Here is a 5,431-nt window from a genome sequence, read left to right on the forward strand (position 1 = left end):
CGACCAGCCCAGAACACAGAAGGCACAGAAGTGGGTGCAGGGAGCTGAGCCAGGTCTACAGAAGAGCAGATACCACAGCCTGGTCCACAGCCGACTGGCCCAGGGCAGATGAGAAGGGGCGGGCAGTCTGAGGGGAGGACACAACGTGGCACAGCCTGCCTGCCTGGGCCCCGGGGAGAAGGTCGGGGCGCTGCCCGCGCCCTCGCTCTGTTGCCTGGCGTCCTTTGTGGGGTCGAAGGGCCGGAGGCAGGGCTCCCGAGGAGTTCAAAGGCCAGGGAAGGACACGCGGGATGGTCCAGACCCACCCTACCGCTCCAGTGGGGCAGCACCCTCTCTGAATTCCTACTGCCACCAAAACACATTCCTAAGGCCTTTGGGCAGAATTGCTAAGACCCAGGAAGGCAGCCCCTTGCTGTGGTCCAGACTTCACCAGCTGCCGATGAGCGGAGGGAGCCAGCCAGCCGGCCGTGTGGGCACGGGGACAGGGACAGCCACAGCCGGGCTTCCCGCAGCTGTGCCCACAGCCAGAACCAGCTGCAGCCAATCACAGCCCCCAACATGCCAAACACTGCCTGGCGAGAGGCCAGCAGGAACCTGACACCGCCTCACTGGAGAGCCGGCCCGGCCGGGGTTGGGGGAGCCATCCCAGTCTGAACTCATCCCACAGCTCAGCCATCTCCCAGTGACCCAGACGCTACACCAGCAGAGAGCAGCCTGCAATGGCCGGCCACAGGGCTGATCCCCGACCAAGTTCAGAACTCCCCCCAGTGTGACAGCCCCTATGCTGCTCCTGTGGTGGAAGGGACCGCAGGCAGAGACCAGGAGTGGAGTCTTTTTATTAATGGCTGCGTTTTCAAAGAACCGTTTTGTAAGCAGGAAAGCTCCCCAGGAAGGGATTGCATTAGTGCAACCAGGGGGAGCCTTGACGCCAGGCTCTCCAGATATGTCCAGGTGGAGACTTTTGGCCGCCAGGGACTCAGGGGCTGGGAGGACACGCGGCCCCTCCCCCGTCCCGGCGGGGCGCTAAGGCACCCGGCCCGCCTGGGTGGGCAGAACCCCGTGCCGTCAGCAGGCCGGCGGCTTGCAGCCCTCAACCTGCAGCCCTTTGCTCAGGAGGAATGCGTCCTGCGTGGGGTCGCAACCCAGGAAGAACTTCACCATACCCTTGGCATCCTCGGAGCCACCTGGCCTCAAGATACAGCTTCTGTAGTCCATGGCAGCCTGGCGAGAGGGGGCGGGGCTGCAGGAGGGTGGAGCTCCGCCTTCACTGAGGGTGTGGGTGTGGCCACCTCTGCTGTGACTGAACAAAGGGCAGGGGAGCAGGAGGTCCAGGGCAGGGCCCTCAAGAGCCTGGCAGGCCCAGGCGGGCGGCACAAGCATCTAGGCCAAGGCCAAGGACCTCCGTGTTGGTCTGCATGGCAGGAAGGCCTCTCACCTTGCCACTCAGGACGCCCTCCTGCTTGAAGCGTTTGTGGAACGTGTCCGCGGAGTACACCTCGCTGCACAGGTAGCCATAGGACTGGGCGTTGTATCTTCCTGCCAGGCAGCCGAAGGTCACAGGCAGGTGGGTCCCTTGGACAAATGCGGAGAGGCTCCTGCCCAGCCCCCTGGCTGCTCAGTGCCCCTTCCCCAGAGTGGGGGCCTCCAAGCAACCCTGTCTGCGTCCCCTGCCACTAGAAGGAGTATTAGCCCAACACTTCTAGAAAACGGGGACCTTGCGGGCAGCTCAGTGGAGGGACACAAATCAATCTTTGCCGAGTTTCTGCTGAAGCTCACGAGGGTTCACCCCTAAGCCTCTTACAAGGTCAGCTGCAGAGGCTCCGAGGGATGAGTCAGGGCTCGCCCTCCAGCACAGGAAGAGCGTGGGTTAAAGTGCTCACCAGGGAGTGAACCGCGTGTCCGCACCGACACGCACGGGCAAACCTCGTCGACGTGTTCCGTCCGGGGTATGGAGCCCTCTCCTGCCTCTTCTAGGCTCTCCATAAAGCACGTGCAGATGCTCCCACCCCACCCTCGGACTCCGTGGGCCACAGCTGGAGGAACCAGCCAAGGAACCGGGGCAGGAAGAGGCCAGAGGTCACTGGGCCTCGGCCAGAGCCTGTCAGTCGGTCCCCTTTCACACACCACCAGAGATCCTCTTGACCTGGGCCGTAGCCACCAACCGACCGCTAAGGTGGGCCCGGCTCGCGCTTGGCTACCTGGCATGACTGGGCCCCCGAGGATCTCCTGGCAGAGGCGGGCATTCTTCTGGGCCAGGTCTGTGGGCGTCTGCATGTGCAGGGCCTGGTCCACCTTGGCCAGGACGATCTGGAACAGGTTGAATAAGCCTGGGGGGTGGGTGGAAGGAGACGGGGGGATGGCACTGTGTCCCGGCCGCGCTTTCCAGGCGGGCGGTCCGGGCGCCCCCTTCCCTTCCCTCGGCCTGGGCGCACCTGGGTTGGCCTGCCGGGACTTGATGAGCTTGTCCCGCAGCCCCTGGGGGACGGCATTGCCCGTGCCCCACCGAGACTGGCAGCAGCGCCACGGCCTCACAGGATGTGGTGCCCCCGGCCCCAGAGCCTTCCCTCTGGTTCTCATCACCGGCTGTCACCAGACTCTCAGGCAACGTGCCTTTCTTTTCTTTTTTCTTTTTTCCGGCCCTCAGCCATGCAAAGGGGTGAAGCCCTGACACTTGCTGACACGTGGATGGACCCTGAGAACACGATGCTTAGCGAGAGAAGTCAGACACAGAAGGACACACAGGGTGTGACCCTACTGAGGGGAAACGTCCAGAACAGGTAGATCCACAGAGTCAGAGAGTGGGTTCCTGGTTGTCAGGGGCTGGGGAGGAGAGGGAGTGATAACTAAGGACGTGAGGGACATTTTTGGGCTGATGGAAATGTTGCAAAACAGGACAGTAGTGATGGCTGCACAGCTCAGGAAACTGTCCCCACGCGCTCGGGTGCAGCCTGTGAAAACATCGCTCTCAGGACAAAGGGCTGACCGCAGGAAGACTGAACGAGCAGTGGGTCCTGGGCCCAGACGCTCAGCTGGGCCCCCCCCCCCCCCGCGTGGGGAAGTCACTGGGACTTGCTGAGCCTCCACTGAGACTGGCAGCAGCCCCAGCGCATCACAGGGCACGGCGGTTCTGGTCCCAGAGCCTTCCCTCTGGTTCTCATAACCGCCTGTCACCAGACTTGCATGCAATGTACCTTTCTTTTCTTTTGTCTTTTTTAAAGGCAACTCTTGAGTACATGTACTTAACATGCAGGGAACCAGTCCTGACTCCTTGATCTGGGGCTTCCAGCCTCCAGAGTCTTGAGGACATGCATTTCTGTTGTTTATGCGCCCAGTGCGTGGGTTTTGATGATGGAAGCTGACACCGAGGCCGTCGCCACGTGCGGGGTGACATCAGCGGAGAAATCCCATGGCGAGGACCTGCCAGAGGACCACGCGCTCCCGGGCCCTCCCCGGCCCCTGCCCGCAGCCCTGCGCCTGGACCCACCTGGGAGCGGAGCTGGTGCGTGGCTTGCCAGAACGCGTGGGAGTAGGTCTCCAGCTCATCGTGCTGCAGCAGGGAGGGCGGGTCGGGCGTGGGCTTGGTGAAGTTGGTCACCATGGCCATGATGGCGATCTGGCGGTTCCCATCCTGTTGCAGGCAGCCCGGCTGCAGGCCGAAGCAGGCCGCGTGCCCAGACTTCCCTTCCCTGGGGAGGGACGCGGGGTGAGGCCAAGCTTCCGCAGAGGAGCTCCGGCCCATGGCGACAGGTTCCCGCACACACGCACCGAGGGTAGAGGTCCAGGTAGAACTTGCCGATGGATGACCTTGCCCGAGGCCGCGTCCCGGACCGTGTAGAGCCTCACGTCTTCGTGACACACGTTGGCGCCCTCCTCCAGGTCGAAGGTCAGTCGCAGCAGCTCCTGGGAGATGCCCAGCAGCCCGCGCGTGACCACCTGCATGGGGAAGGACTCATTGAGCAGGTACTGGTTCTCGTGGTAGCGCGTCTACTCCCCCTGGTTCATGTAGTAGCGCAGGTCCCAGGTGTTGATGGGCCTGTCAAAGTGCAGGCCCCGCCTCTGGCACTCGGCCTTCGTTAGCTCCAGGATCACGGCCGCTCCTGCTCTCCGAGGGGCTTCAGCTTCTGGGCCAGCTCATCTGTGGGTGGAGGGAAGAGGTTCGGCTATGTCCCCGTGGCGGCCCCCCAGTCGCCCCCCACCCTGCACCCTTCGAGGCAGAATGAAGGGTCCGGGAAGGCGACCCCCAAGGGCTGACACAGTGGGGTCTCAGGCAGCACCACGTCCAGTTAAGGTCCGCCTGACGCCCTCCCCACCGGGACTCAGGTGGAGGCGGGTTTACCTAGGAAAGTGGCCACCACCTGGCTGGTCTTGGCCATGTTCATCTCCAGCACGGAGTCGGCACACGTACTGAATCCCAGCTGGCAGGACTTCTGGGCCTGCAACCTCACCAGCTCCCCGAGGATCGTGCAGTTCTCTTGGAACCCAGAGACGGATGGCGCTGGGGACCGTGGGCCATGCCCTCCCCATGGGGCCCCGGACCATGTCTCTGTGGGCGGGCACGGCTCTCAGGTCGCAGGCGGGCACAGCCAATCCCCCTCCCTCCTCCTCCTGGCCCGGATTTCTAGACACTTTTGTGCTGTCCTAGCACGTGGTCTTTATTAACACAGGTCCTTTTGGAACCAGAAATGGCGTGAACCGTGATGGGCTCTAAGGCCAAGGGCAGGAAGAAATGCGGCCAGGCTCTCCAGGAGCCACCCAGGGGCCTCCCCGGGCTCAACAATACAAACTCGGCTGCTGTGCAGAGAGCAGCTCATCCCCACGGCGCCCGAACACCCAGCCCCTGGACGGCAAGACGCCTGTTGCTACAGGTGGCCCGTGGCTCGCTGTTGAGGCCCGGCCCCAGGCATACGCCACCTTCTCTGGGGCCACCTCTCCAGTTCTGTGGTGGGGTTCTCCTGGAAGCCCCCAGTCACCACAGGACAAACGTAGCCTGTCTGCAGCCCAAGAAGGTGGGGACACAGGACTGTCCCCCGTGCCCCCCGCATCACCCGTGAGGCCCAGCAAGCACCAGAGGTGTCTGCGGGGAAGATGAAGGGCTCGCACACAGCCCCCATCTACTGAAGATGCTAAACGGCAGAAGCACAGACTGCAGCCACATGTGGTATGGACCAAACACAAGTGTCCTTGCAGGAACCGATGTCTGAATGTCAAGGCCGTGCCCGGGCCACAGTGAGAAGGCCCAGACACCACGCAAGGCACAGAGAGAGAATCTGAGCTCGTCAGGCATCACCCCAGAGGGAGAGGGAGAGGGAGAGGGAGAGGGAGAGAGGCAGAAGGAGATACGGAGGGAGAGAGAGGGAGGGAGAGACTTCTCTCCCTTCCCTGGGAGTTCTCTAGTGTAGCCAAGGCTGAAAACTACTGCATTTCGGGAGAT

General features: G+C 62.8%; 1 pseudogene; it reads right to left on the reverse strand.

The window, feature by feature from the left end:
- Positions 1 to 1,065: 1,065 nt before the first annotated feature.
- Positions 1,066 to 5,111, reverse strand: LOC137772160 (thimet oligopeptidase-like; annotated as a pseudogene).
- Between the last annotated feature and the right edge of the window lie 320 nt (positions 5,112 to 5,431).

Source organism: Eschrichtius robustus, chromosome 11 (genome assembly GCF_028021215.1).
Source record: "Eschrichtius robustus isolate mEscRob2 chromosome 11, mEscRob2.pri, whole genome shotgun sequence".
NCBI lineage: Eukaryota > Metazoa > Chordata > Mammalia > Artiodactyla > Eschrichtiidae > Eschrichtius > Eschrichtius robustus.